Source organism: Rhynchophorus ferrugineus, unplaced genomic scaffold (assembly GCF_030347505.1).
Source record: "Rhynchophorus ferrugineus isolate W39M unplaced genomic scaffold, kcgeb_rfMv2 rfM10, whole genome shotgun sequence".
In the NCBI taxonomy this organism is placed as follows: Eukaryota; Metazoa; Arthropoda; class Insecta; order Coleoptera; family Curculionidae; genus Rhynchophorus; species Rhynchophorus ferrugineus.
Window position 1 is genome coordinate 6,633,747 of NW_027472589.1, and position 19,473 is coordinate 6,653,219.

General features: G+C 35.8%; 5 long non-coding RNA genes across 5 annotated transcripts; all 5 read left to right on the top strand.

Moving 5' to 3' along the window:
- The first annotated feature begins 6,232 nt into the window (after positions 1-6,232).
- On the top strand, positions 6,233-6,859 carry LOC143203677 (uncharacterized). The gene is made up of 4 exons (XR_013007400.1): positions 6,233-6,367; positions 6,431-6,482; positions 6,567-6,637; positions 6,731-6,859. It is a non-coding gene; the product is annotated as an uncharacterized LOC143203677 (long non-coding RNA).
- Positions 6,860-8,247: 1,388 nt separating this feature from the next.
- LOC143203678 (uncharacterized) lies at positions 8,248-8,846 on the top strand. Its single transcript, XR_013007401.1, has 4 exons — positions 8,248-8,370; positions 8,434-8,485; positions 8,570-8,640; positions 8,709-8,846. It is a non-coding gene; the product is annotated as an uncharacterized LOC143203678 (long non-coding RNA).
- Positions 8,847-10,219: 1,373 nt separating this feature from the next.
- Positions 10,220-10,816, top strand: LOC143203680 (uncharacterized). The gene is made up of 4 exons (XR_013007403.1): positions 10,220-10,349; positions 10,413-10,464; positions 10,549-10,619; positions 10,688-10,816. It is a non-coding gene; the product is annotated as an uncharacterized LOC143203680 (long non-coding RNA).
- Positions 10,817-12,204: 1,388 nt separating this feature from the next.
- LOC143203679 (uncharacterized) lies at positions 12,205-12,803 on the top strand. Its single transcript, XR_013007402.1, has 4 exons — positions 12,205-12,327; positions 12,391-12,442; positions 12,527-12,597; positions 12,666-12,803. It is a non-coding gene; the product is annotated as an uncharacterized LOC143203679 (long non-coding RNA).
- Positions 12,804-14,166: 1,363 nt separating this feature from the next.
- LOC143203685 (uncharacterized) lies at positions 14,167-15,218 on the top strand. The gene is made up of 4 exons (XR_013007407.1): positions 14,167-14,306; positions 14,370-14,421; positions 14,506-14,576; positions 14,645-15,218. It is a non-coding gene; the product is annotated as an uncharacterized LOC143203685 (long non-coding RNA).
- The last annotated feature ends 4,255 nt before the right edge of the window (positions 15,219-19,473 follow it).

The following is a 19,473-nucleotide window of genomic DNA, read 5'->3' on the forward strand; positions in this document are numbered from 1 at the left end:
GGATGCCTCGGCGAAAACTATGTATTCTAATTCATCGCGTTTGTTCGCTTATTTAAATATTTTTACAGCGGTATATTTGCGAACAGCAAACCGAAATCTATACTACCCTCCGTGGGTTCTCCTGCTTTCTAGAGTTCTATTATGTAATACTGGCTACTGTATCCACAGGATGCCTCGGCGAAAACTATATATTCTAATTCATCGCGTTTGTTCGCTTATTTAAATATTTTTACAGCGGTATATTTGCTAACAGCAAACCGAAACCTATACTACCCTCCGTGGGTTCTCCTGCTTTTTAGAGTTCTATTATGTAATACTGGCTACTGTATCTACAGGATGCCTCGGCGAAAACTATATATTCTAATTCATTGCGTTTGTTCGCTTATTTAAATATTTTTACAGCGGTATATTTGCTAACAGCAAACCGAAACCTATACTACCCTCTGTGGGTTCTCCTGCTTTTTAGAGTTCTATTATGTAATACTGGCTACTGTATCCACAGGATGCCTCGGCGAAAACTATATATTCTAATTCATCGCGTTTGTTCGCTTATTTAAATATTTTTACAGCGGTATATTTGCTAACAGCAAACCGAAATCTATACTGCCCTCCGTGGGTTCTCCTGCTTTCTAGAGTTCTATTATGTAATACTGGCTACTGTATCCACAGAATGCCTCGGCGAAAACTATATATTCTAATTCATCGCGTTTGTTCGCTTATTTAAATATTTTACAGCGGTATATTTGCTAACAGCAAACCGAAATCTATACTGCCCTCCGTGAGTTCTCCTGCTTTCTAGAGTTCTATTATGTAATACTGGCTACTGTATCCACAGGATGCCTCGGCGAAAACTATATATTCTAATTCATCGCGTTTGTTCGCTTATTTAAATATTTTTACAGCGGTATATTTGCTAACAGCAAACCGAAATCTATACTGCCCTCCGTGGGTTCTCCTGCTTTCTAGAGTTCTATTATGTAATACTGGCTACTGTATCCACAGAATGCCTCGGCGAAAACTATATATTCTAATTCATCACGTTTGTTAGCTTATTTAAATATTTTACAGCGGTATATTTGCTAACAGCAAACCGAAATCTATACTGCCCTCCGTGGGTTCTCCTGCTTTCTAGAGTTCTATTATGTAATACTGGCTACTGTATCCACAGAATGCCTCGGCGAAAACTATATATTCTAATTCATCGCGTTTGTTCGCTTATTTAAATATTTTTACAGCGGTATATTTGCTAACAGCAAACCGAAATCTATACTGCCCTCCGTGGGTTCTCCTGCTTTCTAGAGTTCTATTATGTAATACTGGCTACTGTATCCACAGGATGCCTCGGCGAAAACTATATATTCTAATTCATCGCGTTTGTTCGCTTATTTAAATATTTTTACAGCGGTATATTTGCTAACAGCAAACCGAAATCTATACTGCCCTCCGTGGGTTCTCCTGCTTTCTAGAGTTCTATTATGTAATACTGGCTACTGTATCCACAGGATGCCTCGGCGAAAACTATATATTCTAATTCATCGCGTTTGTTCGCTTATTTAAATATTTTTACAGCGGTATATTTGCTAACAGCAAACCGAAATCTATACTGCCCTCCGTGGGTTCTCCTGCTTTCTAGAGTTCTATTATGTAATACTGGCTACTGTATCCACAGGATGCCTCGGCGAAAACTATATATTCTAATTCATCGCGTTTGTTCGCTTATTTAAATATTTTTACAGCGGTATATTTGCTAACAGCAAACCGAAATCTATACTGCCCTCCGTGGGTTCTCCTGCTTTCTAGAGTTCTATTATGTAATACTGGCTACTGTATCCACAGGATGCCTCGGCGAAAACTATATATTCTAATTCATCGCGTTTGTTCGCTTATTTAAATATTTTTACAGCGGTATATTTGCTAACAGCAAACCGAGATCTATACTGCCCTCCGTGGGTTCTCCTGCTTTCTAGAGTTCTATTATGTAATACTGGCTACTGTATCCACAGGATGCCTCGGCGAAAACTATATATTCTAATTCATCGCGTTTGTTCGCTTATTTAAATATTTTTACAGCGGTATATTTGCTAACAGCAAACCGAAATCTATACTGCCCTCCGTGGGTTCTCCTGCTTTCTAGAGTTCTATTATGTAATACTGGCTACTGTATCCACAGGATGCCTCGGCGAAAACTATATATTCTAATTCATCGCGTTTGTTCGCTTATTTAAATATTTTTACAGCGGTATATTTGCTAACAGCAAACCGAAATCTATACTGCCCTCCGTGGGTTCTCCTGCTTTCTAGAGTTCTATTATGTAATACTGGCTACTGTATCCACAGGATGCCTTGGCGAAAACTATATATTCTAATTCATCGCGTTTGTTCGCTTATTTAAATATTTTTACAGCGGTATATTTGCTAACAGCAAACCGAAATCTATACTGCCCTCCGTGGGTTCTCCTGCTTTCTAGAGTTCTATTATGTAATACTGGCTACTGTATCCACAGGATGCCTCGGCGAAAACTATATATTCTAATTCGTCGCGTTTTTTCGTTTATTACTAACAGTGAACCGAAACCCGCACTACTTTCCTTGGGTTCTTCTGTTCCCTCTAGTTCTATTATGTAATACTGGCTACTGTATCCGCAGGATCTCTTGGCAGAGAATATATGACTAATTCGCTGCGTTTCTTCTCTTATTATTTTATTATGTATACAGCAGTATATTGGCCTGCTGTGGGTTGAAACTTACACTACTTTCCTTAGCTTCCTCATTTCTCTCTATCTCTTTTATATAATATTGGCTACTGTATCCACAGGATGCCTCGGCAGAAAATATAACTCCTTATTCACTGCGGTTCTTCTCTTGCTATTGAACTATTTACACAGAAGTATTTTCGGCTGCAGTAGGTCGAAACCTATGTTACTTTCCTTAGGTTCCTCTGTTCTCTCCAGTTCTTTTATGTAAAATTGTCTACTTTATCCAGAGAATGCCTCAACAGAAACTCGATTTCTTAATTTGCTGCGTTTTTTTTTCTTATTTTTGGAGTATTTTTGCGGGGTTATTTTCGCCCGCAATGGGCCGAAACCTATATTACATTCCTTATATTAAAAATATATCGCCTAATTTTATGCGTTTTTTGTCTTATTATTGAATTATTTTTACAGCAATTTTAGCACACAGTGGCCCGAAAACTACACTACTTTCCTTGGGCACATTTATTCCCTCTAGTTCTGTTATGTAATATTGTCTACTGTATCCACAGGATGCCTCGGCAGGAACTATATCTCCTAATTCGCTGCGTTTCTTCTCTTATTATTTAATTATCTATACAGCAGTATATTGGCCTGCAGTAGGTAGAAACCTACATTACTTTCCTTAGGTTCCTCTGTTTTCTCTAGCTTTTTTATATAATATTGATATCTCTATCTACATGATGCCTCGGCAGAAAATATATCTCCTGATTTGCTGCGTTTTTCTCTTGTCGTTTAATCAATTTTACAGCAATTTTAGCACGCAGTGGTCCGAAATCTATATTACTTTCATTGGGTTCTTCTTTTTTTCTCTAATTCTCTTTTGTAATATTGGCTACTGTATCCACGGGATGCTTCGGCAGAAACTATATCTCTCACTTCGCTACCTTTATTCTATTATTATTTATTTAGTTATACAGCAGTGTATTCGCTTGCAGTATGTCCAAATCTATACTACTTTCTTTGGGTCCTTCTGTTGAAATTATATCTCCTAATTAGCTGCTTTTTTTAACTTATTATTCAATTATTTTTATAGCCGTATTAGCGCCTGTAGTGGGCCGGGACCTACATTACTTTCTTTGGGTTCTTCTCTTTTCTCTATTTCTCTTATGTAACATTGGCTACTGTATCCACATAATGCCTCGGCAGAAACTATATCTCCTAATTCACTGCGTTTCTTCTCATATTATTTAATTATTATCAATTTTACAGCAATTTTAGCACGCAGTGATCCAAAACATATATTACTTTTATTGTGTTCTTCTTTTTTCTCTGATTCTCTTATGGCTACTGTATCCACATAATGCCTCGGCAGAAACTATATCTCCTAATTCACTGCGTTTCTTCTCATATTATTTAATTATTATCAATTTTACAGCAATTTTAGCACGCAGTGATCCAAAACATATATTACTTTTATTGTGTTCTTCTTTTTTCTCTGATTCTCTTATGGCTACTGTATCCACAGGATGTCTCGGCAGAAACTGTATCTCCTAATTCGCTGTTTTTATTCTATTATTATTTAATTATTTATACAGCAGTATATTCGCTTGCAGTGTATCCAAACCCATACTACTTTCCTTGGGTTCTTTTGTTAATTATATCTCCTATTTTCGCATTGATTATTTTTACAGCAACTTTTTCGCCTGCAGTGGGCCGAAACCTATATTACTTTCCTTAGGTTATTCTGTTTTCTCTACCTGTAACATGTAATATTATCTACTGTATCCACAGGATATCTCAGCAGAAATTATATCTCTTAATCGGCTGTATTTCTGCTTTTATCATTTTTATATCTACATCAGTATTTTCGCCCGCAATTAGCCAACACCTGCGTTGATTTCCTTAGGTTCTTCATTATTCTATAGTTTTATTGAGTATTATTATGCATTGTACCCTCAGAAGGTCTCAGCAGAAACTATATTTCACAATAAGCCGCATTTATTATTTTATGATTTTATCATACTTGCAGCGCTATTGTCAATTTGAGTTGACCGGATCTCACACTATTTTTTTATCTTCTTCTGGTTTATCCGGTCTTAATTTCTCTCGATTCTACTCTTTGTATTTTTACTCTTTATATTATTTCGAAGGCCATAAAAGTAAATGAATAAATCAATTTTTATTTCATACTCCTGCGTCTGTTTTGTTTGTGTTATTCCGCAGATCACCCCTGTTGATTTTACTTCTAATTAGCCATACTACGATAACTTTTCATTTTCGTATGATTTAAACTTCATTGTCCTATTATCTATATCATTATGGAGGCCGCCTTCACTAGTATTTTTTCCATGTAATTTTTCCCCCAGGAGGTCCTCTTAGCTTTGGCTCAGAGGATACGGGTGTGACAATCCCGGGGCTCCAGTCTTCCAAGGGATGTTCTTGATATCTGTCAAGAAGATGTGGGTGTGACTATCCCAGAACCCCTATCCAACCTGATCTATTTATTGTATCTTCTTATATTTTTGTGGACCGAAACCTTCACTACTTTTCTTAACTTCTTCTGTATTCTCTAGTCCTATTATGTAATGTTATCTACTGCGTTTCCTATTATTTAATTATGTTTGCAGTAGTTTTTGTAGTAGTTCTAATAAATTATATTGGCTTACTGTATCCACAGTAGTGCTGGGAGCGCAGATTATATCTCGAAATTTAATGCGCTTGTTTTGGTACTATATAATTTCATCTGCTGCTGTATTATCATTAGCATCATTATCGTTAGCAGTGAAACTGAGTGTGAATTATCTTCAGTGGCTTCTTGCGTTTTATCTTCCCCTGCCCTATTTTTGTCTTTACGGAGTTATCATCTATAGTGTCAGGTGTCAGTTTAAAGTACGTTATTTAGTTTCTATTTTTGGTGTAGCTATTGGGGATATTAAATGTATTTTAAAATCATTTGATCGATTTCAGAACGATGTGCTGTCTATTAATATCCAAAAGAGGTAAAATCAAGGTAAGCTAATTATTCTGAATTATATTTTTTAAATACCGTTAATTAAATAATGATTTAACTGATTAATTAAACCTTATTTCGAATTTTATATTAAAGATATAATATCGTTAAGGACATATCTTTAAAATTGATCTAATAACTCTCCAACTCGTACGTATAGTACGAATATTGTCATTTTCTATTGGTCTTATTAAAACGTAGATTCCTTTAGATTATTATTTTTTGAATTAAATTTCTGTCAAGCAAGCACGTGACTATTTTGTCACTGTATTCCTAATATAAATCCTTATATATCTTCCTCTTTGTTTCAGGTTTATCCGCATGATTTTATTGCCGTTGTTATCGTGTTAACAATTGTCTTCGGGAGTGATGAATGCGATCTATTCGAGACGGATTTAGGACAAGGTTTTTCAGTTATAGTGTTGCAAATTTCGGTTTGCTTCACTATAACATAGGAAAGTAAGGCCTGAGCTGCATAACCACCTGGAGTTCACTCCTTGTGGAGGTGCAGTCCGTTCATTTCGAATAGATTTGCTATAATCGTAGTGATTCGGTTTATTTACAAGTGAAATAGTTGTCGTTAGTTCGCGGTTCGGGATACGCGAGTGATATGAACAATTAGTGAACTATTGTAGTGCCTTTACAGTTAAGCTACTTTCGTGTGGTAAGTTAATTTTACCAAATATATATAAAGATATTTTAAGTGGTGTTATCTGTTTTGATTCAGGGATATCAACTTTCCACATGATTTGAGCAATAGTGATTCGATATAGTGTATGGTAAGTATCATTATATATCATTACCTATTATTAGTTGGCTTTAAGTCGTATAAAACATATTTACGGTTAATTTATTGGTTTTAGAGTGATGGTGTTGGTGGAGAACAAGTGACGGGAGTATATGAGAAGAAATGCTTCATTGAATTTGAACTAAGGTATGATTTAAGATATTTAAAAAGATTTATATTGAAGATATTTAAGAAGATTTATTGTGATGATATTTATGATGATTTGTTTTTCTATTCTAGGTAGGTACGAAGATCGTCGAGGGATAATCAGGGGTGGCTAACGTCCACCCTTGGCACAGATTCGTCATGCTTTGAGTGGCGAAGAAAGTGCACCAGAGGCCTTTGCCATCAGGAGCGGCTAACGTCCGCTCTTGAGGCCGATTCTTCATGCTTTTGGTGCTGAAGCAAACCCATTCGAGGCCATACTATCAGGGGTGGCTAACGTCCACCCTTGACGCAGATTCGTCGAACCTTGAGTGCTGAAGAAAATGCACCCAAGGCCCTTGCCATCAGGAGCGGCTAACGTCCGTTCTTGAGACCGATTCTTCACGCTTTGGGTGCTGAAGCAAATGCGCTCGAGGCCTTACATATCAGGGGTGGCTAACGTCCACCTTTGACACAGATTCGTCCTGGATTGTTGAAGAAAGTGCACCTGAGGCTTTAGCCATCAGGGGCGACTAATGTTCGCCCTTGAGGCCGATTCGTCGTGCTTTAGGTGCTGAAGAATATACTTTCATATTATCAAGTAACTACTTAAAATATATTTATAAATCATATAAGTATCAAAGTCAGTCTTTAATTGTTATTATTTTATTTTTAGGAAGAAATTACAAGCCACTTTTTGTTTGAATACCATCTGGCAATTATAAGGAAGAAAAACATATTAATATATTTTTTAGGTTACTAAGAATCGGTCCAGAGATATACCGGATGTATCTTTTGAATAGTAGTATCCTTTGAATAATATATTTCAAGAAATATTAATTAAAATGTTATAATTCAACATTTCTTGCAGCTTGCCATATTGAAATACAAGAGATATAATTTCGAACGACAAAAAAAGAAATAAATCCACACTGAAGACATTGAAGAGAGAAATAATTCTATAAAGTAGTCATTTCTTCTTCATTTACTATTCTCTTCTTTAACTTTAAAATTATTTAGCCATTGACTGTTTCAGACAGAGGTACATTCAAAAAGTCCGTACAAGGTAATAAAAAGGTAAGTTTAACAACGCATATATTTTAAATAACAGCAAATTATCAAAACATAAGCCTGATGAGTTGAAATGGATTTGATATTATATAATTATAAATTTATTTCAATAACATATGTTCTAATTCTTATATAATGTATAATTTGTATATTTTGACGTAGAAATAATTCAAATTAAAGAGAGATTGTACGAGTAGAAAAATCGATTTTAACATTCAGGAATGTTTTAGTTTTCTGTTATATCTTTTTTTTACATTTCTTTTGCAGTAAATGTCGTGGTGTGTATACTGAAGTCGTCTTTTCTGTTTCAGGTACGTGAACTCGCTTTTCCGTTGTCGTTATCATTATGTAAGAAACCTTTTTCGGGAGTGATGAATGCGATCTATTCGGGACGGATTTAGGACAAGGTTTTTCAGTTATAGTGTTGCAAATTTCGGTTTGCTTCACTATAACATAGAAAAGTAAGGCCTGAGCTGCATAACCACCTGGAGTTCACTCCTTGTGGAGGTGCAGTCCGTTCATTTCGAATAGATTTGCTATAATCGTAGTGATTCGGTTTATTTACAAGTGAAATAGTTCTCGTTAGTTCGCGGTTCGGGATACGCGAGTGATATGAACAATTAATGAACTATTGTAGTGCCTTTACAGTAAAGCTATTTTGGGTGGTAAGTCAATTTTACCAAATATATATCAAGATATTTTAAGTGGTGTTATTTATTTTGATTCAGGGATATCAACTTTCCACACGATTTGAGCAATAGTGATACGGTATAGTGCATGGTAAGTATCATTATATATCATTATGTATTATTAGTTGGCTTTAAGTCGTATAAAAGATATTTACGGTTCATTTATTGGTTTTAGAGTGATTGTGTTGGTGGAGAACAAGTGACGGGAGTATATGAGAAGAAATGCTTCATTGAATTTGAACCAAGGTATGATTTAAGATATTTAAGAAGATTTATTGTGATCATATTTATGATGATTTGTTTTTCTATTCTAGGTAGGTACGAAGATCGTCGAGGGATAATCAGGGGTGGCTAACGTCCACCCTTGGCACAGATTCGTCATGCTTTGAGTGGCGAAGAAAGTGCACCAGAGGCCTTTGCCATCAGGAGCGGCTAACGTCCGCTCTTGAGGCCGATTCTTCATGCTTTTGGTGCTGAAGCAAACCCACTCGAGGCCATACTATCAGGGGTGGCTAACGTCCACCCTTGACACAGATTCGTCGAACCTTGAGTGCTGAAGAAAATGCACCCAAGGCCCTTGCCATCAGGAGCGGCTAACGTCCGCTCTTGAGGCCGATTCTTCACGCTTTGGGTGCTGAAGCAAATGCGCTCGAGGCCTTACATATCAGGGGTGGCTAACGTCCACCTTTGACACAGATTCGTCCTGGATTGTTGAAGAAAGTGCACCTGAGGCTTTAGGCATCAGGGGCGACTAATGTTCGCCCTTGAGGCCGATTCGTCGTGCTTTAGGTGCTGAAGAATATACTTTCATATTATCAAGTAACTACTTCAAATATATTTATAAATCATATAAGTATCAAAATCAGTCTTTAATTGTTATTATTTTATTTTTAGGAAGAAATTACAAGCCACTCTTTGTTTGAATACCATCTGGCAATTATAAGGAAGAAAAACATATTAATATATTTTTTAGGTTACTAAGAATCGGTCCAGAGATATACCGGATGTATCTTTTGAATAGTAGTATCCTTTGAACAATATATATCAAGAAACATTAATTAAAACGTTATAATTCAAGATTTCTTGCAGCTTGCCATATTGAAATACAAGAGATATAATTTCGAACGACAAAAAAAGAAATAAATCCACACTGAAGACATTGAAGAGAGAAATAATTCTCTAAAGTAGTCACTTCTTCTTCATTTACTATTCTCTACTTTAACTTTAAAATTATTTAGTCATTGACTGTTTCAGACAGAGGTACATTCAAAAAGTCCGTACAAGGTAATATAAAGGTAAGTTTAACAACGCATATATTTTAAATAACAGCAATTTATCAAAACATAAGCCTGATGAGTTGAAATGGATTTTATATTATATAATTATAAATTTATTTCAATAACATAGGTTCTAATTCTTATATAATGTATAATGCGTATATTTTGACGTAGAAATAATTCAAATTAAAGAGAGATTGTACGAGTAGAAAAGTCGATTTTAACATACAGGAATGTTTTAGTTTTCTGTTATACCTTTTTTAAACATTTCTTTTACAGTAAGTGTCGTGGTGTGTACACTGAAGTTGTCTTTTCTGTTTCAGGTACGTGAACTCGCTTTTCCGTTGTCGTTATCATTATGTAAGAAACCTTTTTCGGGAGTGATGAATGCGATCTATTCGGGACGGATTTAGGACAAGGTTTTTCAGTTATAGTGTTGCAAATTTCGGTTTGCTTCACTATAACATAGAAAAGTAAGGCCTGAGCTGCATAACCACCTGGAGTTCACTCCTTGTGGAGGTGCAGTCCGTTCATTTCGAATAGATTTGCTATAATCGTAGTGATTCGGTTTATTTACAAGTGAAATAGTTCTCGTTAGTTCGCGGTTCGGGATACGCGAGTGATATGAACAATTAGTGAACTATTGTAGTGCCTTTACAGTTAAGCTACTTTCGTGTGGTAAGTTAATTTTACCAAAAATATATCGAGATATTTTAAGTGATGTTAATTATTTTGATTCAGGGATATCAACTTTCCACGCGATTTGAGCAATAGTGATACGGTATAGTGCATGGTAAGTATCATTATATATCATTATGTATTATTAGTTGGCTTTAAGTCGTATAAAAGATATTTAAGGTTCATTTATTGGTTTTAGAGTGATTGTGTCGGTGGAGAACAAGTGACGGGAGTATATGAGAAGAAATGCTTCATTGAATTTGAACTAAGGTAAGATTTAAGATATTTAAGAAGATTTATTGTGATGATATTTATGATGATTTGTTTTTCTATTCTAGGTAGGTACGAAGATCGTCGAGGGATAATCAGGGGTGGCTAACGTCCACCCTTGGCACAGATTCGTCATGCTTTGAGTGGCGAAGAAAGTGCACCAGAGGCCTTTGCCATCAGGAGCGGCTAACGTCCGCTCTTGAGGCCGATTCTTCATGCTTTTGGTGCTGAAGCAAACCCATTCGAGGCCATACTATCAGGGGTGGCTAACGTCCACCCTTGACGCAGATTCGTCGAACCTTGAGTGCTGAAGAAAATGCACCCAAGGCCCTTGCCATCAGGAGCGGCTAACGTCCGTTCTTGAGACCGATTCTTCACGCTTTGGGTGCTGAAGCAAATGCGCTCGAGGCCTTACATATCAGGGGTGGCTAACGTCCACCTTTGACACAGATTCGTCCTGGATTGTTGAAGAAAGTGCACCTGAGGCTTTAGCCATCAGGGGCGACTAATGTTCGCCCTTGAGGCCGATTCGTCGTGCTTTAGGTGCTGAAGAATATACTTTCATATTATCAAGTAACTACTTAAAATATATTTATAAATCATATAAGTATCAAAGTCAGTCTTTAATTGTTATTATTTTATTTTTAGGAAGAAATTACAAGCCACTTTTTGTTTGAATACCATCTGGCAATTATAAGGAAGAAAAACATATTAATATATTTTTTAGGTTACTAAGAATCGGTCCAGAGATATACCGGATGTATCTTTTGAATAGTAGTATCCTTTGAATAATATATTTCAAGAAATATTAATTAAAATGTTATAATTCAACATTTCTTGCAGCTTGCCATATTGAAATACAAGAGATATAATTTCGAACGACAAAAAAAGAAATAAATCCACACTGAAGACATTGAAGAGAGAAATAATTCTATAAAGTAGTCATTTCTTCTTCATTTACTATTCTCTTCTTTAACTTTAAAATTATTTAGCCATTGACTGTTTCAGACAGAGGTACATTCAAAAAGTCCGTACAAGGTAATAAAAAGGTAAGTTTAACAACGCATATATTTTAAATAACAGCAAATTATCAAAACATAAGCCTGATGAGTTGAAATGGATTTGATATTATATAATTATAAATTTATTTCAATAACATATGTTCTAATTCTTATATAATGTATAATTTGTATATTTTGACGTAGAAATAATTCAAATTAAAGAGAGATTGTACGAGTAGAAAAATCGATTTTAACATTCAGGAATGTTTTAGTTTTCTGTTATATCTTTTTTTTACATTTCTTTTGCAGTAAATGTCGTGGTGTGTATACTGAAGTCGTCTTTTCTGTTTCAGGTACGTGAACTCGCTTTTCCGTTGTCGTTATCATTATGTAAGAAACCTTTTTCGGGAGTGATGAATGCGATCTATTCGGGACGGATTTAGGACAAGGTTTTTCAGTTATAGTGTTGCAAATTTCGGTTTGCTTCACTATAACATAGAAAAGTAAGGCCTGAGCTGCATAACCACCTGGAGTTCACTCCTTGTGGAGGTGCAGTCCGTTCATTTCGAATAGATTTGCTATAATCGTAGTGATTCGGTTTATTTACAAGTGAAATAGTTCTCGTTAGTTCGCGGTTCGGGATACGCGAGTGATATGAACAATTAATGAACTATTGTAGTGCCTTTACAGTAAAGCTATTTTGGGTGGTAAGTCAATTTTACCAAATATATATCAAGATATTTTAAGTGGTGTTATTTATTTTGATTCAGGGATATCAACTTTCCACACGATTTGAGCAATAGTGATACGGTATAGTGCATGGTAAGTATCATTATATATCATTATGTATTATTAGTTGGCTTTAAGTCGTATAAAAGATATTTACGGTTCATTTATTGGTTTTAGAGTGATTGTGTTGGTGGAGAACAAGTGACGGGAGTATATGAGAAGAAATGCTTCATTGAATTTGAACCAAGGTATGATTTAAGATATTTAAGAAGATTTATTGTGATGATATTTATGATGATTTGTTTTTCTATTCTAGGTAGGTACGAAGATCGTCGAGGGATAATCAGGGGTGGCTAACGTCCACCCTTGGCACAGATTCGTCATGCTTTGAGTGGCGAAGAAAGTGCACCAGAGGCCTTTGCCATCAGGAGCGGCTAACGTCCGCTCTTGAGGCCGATTCTTCATGCTTTTGGTGCTGAAGCAAACCCACTCGAGGCCATACTATCAGGGGTGGCTAACGTCCACCCTTGACACAGATTCGTCGAACCTTGAGTGCTGAAGAAAATGCACCCAAGGCCCTTGCCATCAGGAGCGGCTAACGTCCGCTCTTGAGGCCGATTCTTCACGCTTTGGGTGCTGAAGCAAATGCGCTCGAGGCCTTACATATCAGGGGTGGCTAACGTCCACCTTTGACACAGATTCGTCCTGGATTGTTGAAGAAAGTGCACCTGAGGCTTTAGGCATCAGGGGCGACTAATGTTCGCCCTTGAGGCCGATTCGTCGTGCTTTAGGTGCTGAAGAATATACTTTCATATTATCAAGTAACTACTTCAAATATATTTATAAATCATATAAGTATCAAAATCAGTCTTTAATTGTTATTATTTTATTTTTAGGAAGAAATTACAAGCCACTCTTTGTTTGAATACCATCTGGCAATTATAAGGAAGAAAAACATATTAATATATTTTTTAGGTTACTAAGAATCGGTCCAGAGATATACCGGATGTATCTTTTGAATAGTAGTATCCTTTGAACAATATATATCAAGAAACATTAATTAAAACGTTATAATTCAAGATTTCTTGCAGCTTGCCATATTGAAATACAAGAGATATAATTTCGAACGACAAAAAAAGAAATAAATCCACACTGAAGACATTGAAGAGAGAAATAATTCTCTAAAGTAGTCACTTCTTCTTCATTTACTATTCTCTACTTTAACTTTAAAATTATTTAGTCATTGACTGTTTCAGACAGAGGTACATTCAAAAAGTCCGTACAAGGTAATATAAAGGTAAGTTTAACAACGCATATATTTTAAATAACAGCAATTTATCAAAACATAAGCCTGATGAGTTGAAATGGATTTTATATTATATAATTATAAATTTATTTCAATAACATAGGTTCTAATTCTTATATAATGTATAATGCGTATATTTTGACGTAGAAATAATTCAAATTAAAGAGAGATTGTACGAGTAGAAAAGTCGATTTTAACATACAGGAATGTTTTAGTTTTCTGTTATACCTTTTTTAAACATTTCTTTTACAGTAAGTGTCGTGGTGTGTACACTGAAGTTGTCTTTTCTGTTTCAGGTACGTGAACTCGCTTTTCCGTTGTCGTTATCATTATGTAAGAAACCTTTTTCGGGAGTGATGAATGCGATCTATTCGGGACGGATTTAGGACAAGGTTTTTCAGTTATAGTGTTGCAAATTTCGGTTTGCTTCACTATAACATAGAAAAGTAAGGCCTGAGCTGCATAACCACCTGGAGTTCACTCCTTGTGGAGGTGCGGTCCGTTCATTTCGAATAGATTTGCTATAATCGTAGTGATTCGGTTTATTTACAAGTGAAATAGTTCTCGTTAGTTCGCGGTTCGGGATACGCGAGTGATATGAACAATTAGTGAACTATTGTAGTGCCTTTACAGTTAAGCTACTTTCGTGTGGTAAGTTAATTTTACCAAAAATATATCGAGATATTTTAAGTGATGTTAATTATTTTGATTCAGGGATATCAACTTTCCACGCGATTTGAGCAATAGTGATACGGTATAGTGCATGGTAAGTATCATTATATATCATTATGTATTATTAGTTGGCTTTAAGTCGTATAAAAGATATTTAAGGTTCATTTATTGGTTTTAGAGTGATTGTGTCGGTGGAGAACAAGTGACGGGAGTATATGAGAAGAAATGCTTCATTGAATTTGAACTAAGGTAAGATTTAAGATATTTAAGAAGATTTATTGTGATGATATTTATGATGATTTGTTTTTCTATTCTAGGTAGGTACGAAGATCGTCGAGGGATAATCAGGGGTGGCTAACGTCCACCCTTGGCACAGATTCGTCATGCTTTGAGTGGCGAAGAAAGTGCACCAGAGGCCTTTGCCATCAGGAGCGGCTAACGTCCGCTCTTGAGGCCGATTCTTCATGCTTTTGGTGCTGAAGCAAACCCACTCGAGGCCATACTATCAGGGGTGGCTAACGTCCACCCTTGACACAGATTCGTCGAACCTTGAGTGCTGAAGAAAATGCACCCAAGGCCCTTGCCATCAGGAGCGGCTAACGTCCGCTCTTGAGGCCGATTCTTCACGCTTTGGGTGCTGAAGCAAATGCGCTCGAGGCCTTACATCTCAGGGGTGACTAACGTCCACCTTTGACACAGATTCGTCCTGCATTGTTGAAGAAAGTGCACCTGAGGCTTTAGGCATCAGGGGCGACTAATGTTCGCCCTTGAGGCCGATTCGTCGTGCTTTAGGTGCTGAAGAATATACTTTCATATTATCAAGTAACTACTTCAAATATATTTATAAATCATATAAGTATCAAAGTCAGTCTTTAATTGTTATTATTTTATTTTTAGGAAGAAATTACAATACACTCTTTGTTTGAATGCCATCTGGCAATTATAAGGAAGAAAAACATATTAATATATTTTTTAGGTTACTAAGAATCGGTCCAGAGATATACCGGATGTATCTTTTGAATAGTAGTATCCTTTGAATAATATATTTCAAGAAACATTAATTAAAACGTTATAATTCAAGATTTCTTGCAGCTTGCCATATTGAATTACAAGAGATATAATTTCGAACGACAAAAAAAGAAATAAATCCACACTGAAGACATTGAAGAGAGAAATAATTCTATAAAGTAGTCACTTCTTCTTCATTTACTATTCTCTACTTTAACTTTAAAATTATTTAGTCATTGACTGTTTCAGACAGAGGTACATTCAAAAAGTCCGTACAAGGTAATATAAAGGTAAGTTTAACAACGCATATATTTTAAATAACAGCAAATTATCAAAACATAAGTCTAACATAAGCGTGATGAGTTGAAATGGATTTAATATTATATAATTATAAATTTATTTCAATAACATATGTTCTAATTCTTATATAATGTATAATTTGTATATTTTGACGTAGAAATAATTCAAATTAAGGAGAGATTGTACGAGTAGAAAAATCGATTTTAACATTCAGGAATGTTTTAGTTTTCTGTTATATCTTTTTTTTACATTTCTTTTGCAGTAAGTGTCGTGGTGTGTATACTGAAGTCGTCTTTTCTGTTTCAGGTACGTGATCTCGCTTTTCCGTTGTCGTTATCATTATGTAAGAAACCTTTTTCGGGAGTGATGAATGCGATCTATTCGGGACGGATTTAGGACAAGGTTTTTCAGTTATAGTGTTGCAAATTTCGGTTTGCTTCACTATAACATAGGAAAGTAAGGCCTGAGCTGCATAACCACCTGGAGTTCACTCCTTGTGGAGGTGCAGTCCGTTCATTTCGAATAGATTTGCTATAATCGTAGTGATTCGGTTTATTTACAAGTGATATAGTTCTCGTTAGTTCGCGGTTCGGGATACGCGAGTGATATGAACAATTAGTGAACTATTGTAGTGCCTTTACAGTTAAGCTACTTTCGTGTGGTAAGTTAATTTTACCAAAAATATATCGAGATATTTTAAGTGATGTTATTTATTTTGATTCAGGGATATCATCTTTCCACGCGATTTGAGCAATAGTGATATGGTATAGTGCATGGTAAGTATCATTATATATCATTATGTATTATTAGTTGGCTTTAAGTCGTATAAAAGATATTTACGGTTCATTTATTGGTTTTAGAGTGATTGTGTTGGTGGAGAACAAGTGACGGGAGTATATGAGAAGAAATGCTTCATTGAATTTGAACTAAGGTAAGATTTAAGATATTTAAGAAGATTTATTGTGATGATATTTATGATGATTTGTTTTTCTCTTCTAGGTAGGTACGAAGATCGTCGAGGGATAATCAGGGGTGGCTAACGTCCACCCTTGGCACAGATTCGTCATGCTTTGAGTGGCGAAGAAAGTGCACCAGAGGCCTTTGCCATCAGGAGCGGCTAACGTCCGCTCTTGAGGCCGATTCTTCATGCTTTTGGTGCTGAAGCAAACCCACTCGAGGCCATACTATCAGGGGTGGCTAACGTCCACCCTTGACACAGATTCGTCGAACCTTGAGTGCTGAAGAAAATGCACCCAAGGCCCTTGCCATCAGGAGCGGCTAACGTCCGCTCTTGAGGCCGATTCTTCACGCTTTGGGTGCTGAAGCAAATGCGCTCGAGGCCTTACATCTCAGGGATGGCTAACGTCCACCTTTGACACAGATTCGTCCTGGATTGTTGAAGAAAGTGCACCTGAGGCTTTAGCCATCAGGGGCGACTAATGTTCGCCCTTGAGGCCGATTCGTCGTGCTTTAGGTGCTGAAGAATATACTTTCATATTATCAAGTAACTACTTCAAATATATTTATAAATCATATAAGTATCAAAATCAGTCTTTAATTGTTATTATTTTATTTTTAGGAAGAAATTACAAGCCACTCTTTGTTTGAATACCATCTGGCAATTATAAGGAAGAAAAACATATTAATATATTTTTTAGGTTACTAAGAATCGGTCCAGAGATATACCGGATGTATCTTTTGAATAGTAGTATCCTTTGAACAATATATATCAAGAAACATTAATTAAAACGTTATAATTCAAGATTTCTTGCAGCTTGCCATATTGAAATACAAGAGATATAATTTCGAACGACAAAAAAAGAAATAAATCCACACTGAAGACATTGAAGAGAGAAATAATTCTATAAAGTAGTCACTTCTTCTTCATTTACTATTCTCTACTTTAACTTTAAAATTATTTAGTCATTGACTGTTTCAGACAGAGGTACATTCAAAAAGTCCGTACAAGGTAATATAAAGGTAAGTTTAACAACGCATATATTTTAAATAACAGCAAATTATCAAAACATAAGCCTGATGAGTTGAAATGGATTTGATATTATATAATTATAAATTTATTTCAATAACATAGGTTCTAATTCTTATATAATGTATAATGCGTATATTTTGACGTAGAAATAATTCAAATTAAAAAGAGATTGTACGAGTAGAAAAGTCGATTTTAACATTCAGGAATGTTTTAGTTTTCTGTTATACCTTTTTTAAACATTTCTTTTGGAGTAAGTGTCGTGGTGTGTACACTGAAGTCGTCTTTTCTGTTTCAGGTATGTGAACTCGTTTTTCCGTTATCGTTATCATTGTCTTAGAAACCTTTTTCGGGAGTGATGAATGCGATCTATTCGAGACGGATTTAGGACAAGGTTTTTCAGTTATAGTGTTGCAAATTTCGGTTTGCTTCACTATAACATAGGAAAGTAAGGCCTGAGCTGCATAACCACCTGGAGTTTACTCCTTGTGGAGGTGCAGTCCGTTCATTTCGAATAGATTTGCTATAATCGTAGTGATTCGGTTTATTTACAAGTGAAATAGTTGTCGTTAGTTCGCGGTTCGGGATACGCGAGTGATATGAACAATTAGTGAACTATTGTAGTGCCTTTACAGTTAAGCTACTTTCGTGTGGTAAGTTAATTTTACCAAAAATATATCGAGATATTTTAAGTGATGTTATTTATTTTGATTCAGGGATATCAACTTTCCACGCGATTTGAGCAATAGTGATATGGTATAGTGCATGGTAAGTATCATTATATATCATTATGTATTATTAGTTGGCTTTAAGTCGTATAAAAGATATTTACGGTTCATTTATTGGTTTTAGAGTGATTGTGTTGGTGGAGAACAAGTGACGGGAGTATATGAGAAGAAATGCTTCATTGAATTTGAACTAAGGTAAGATTTAAGATATTTAAGAAGATTTATTGTGATGATATTTATGATGATTTGTTTTTCTATTCTAGGTAGGTACGAAGATCGTCGAGGGATAATCAGGGGTGGCTAACGTCCACCCTTGGGACAGATTCGTCATGCTTTGAGTGGCGAAGAAAGTGCACCAGAGGCCTTTGCCATCAGGAGCGGCTAACGTCCGCTCTTGAGGCCGATTCTTCATGCTTTTGGTGCTGAAGCAAACCCACTCGAGGCCATACTATCAGGGGTGGCTAACGTCCACCCTTGACACAGATTCGTCGAACCTCGAGTGCTGAAGAAAATGCACCCAAGGCCCTTGCCATCAGGAGCGGCTAACGTCCACTCTTGAGGCCGATTCTTCACGCTTTGGGTGCTGAAGCAAATGCGCTCGAGGCCTTACATATCAGGGGTGACTAACGTCCACCTTTGACACAGATTCGTCCTGTTGAAGAAAGTGCACCTGAGGCTTTAGCCATCAGGGGCGACTAATGTTCGCCCTTGAGGCCGATTCGTCGTGCTTTAGGTGCTGAAGAATATACTTTCATATTATCAAGTAACTACTTCATATATATTTATAAATCATATAAGTATCAAAATCAGTCTTTAATTGTTATTATTTTATTTTTAGGAAGAAATTACAAGCCACTCTTTGTTTGAATACCATCTGGCAATTATAAGGAAGAAAAACATATTAATATATTTTTTAGGTTACTAAGAATCGGTCCAGAGATATACCGGATGTATCTTTTGAATAGTAGTATCCTTTGAACAATATATATCAAGAAACATTAATTAAAACGTTATAATTCAAGATTTCTTGCAGCTTGCCATATTGAAATACAAGAGATATAATTTCGAACGACAAAAAAAGAAATAAATCCACACTGAAGACATTGAAGAGAGAAATAATTCT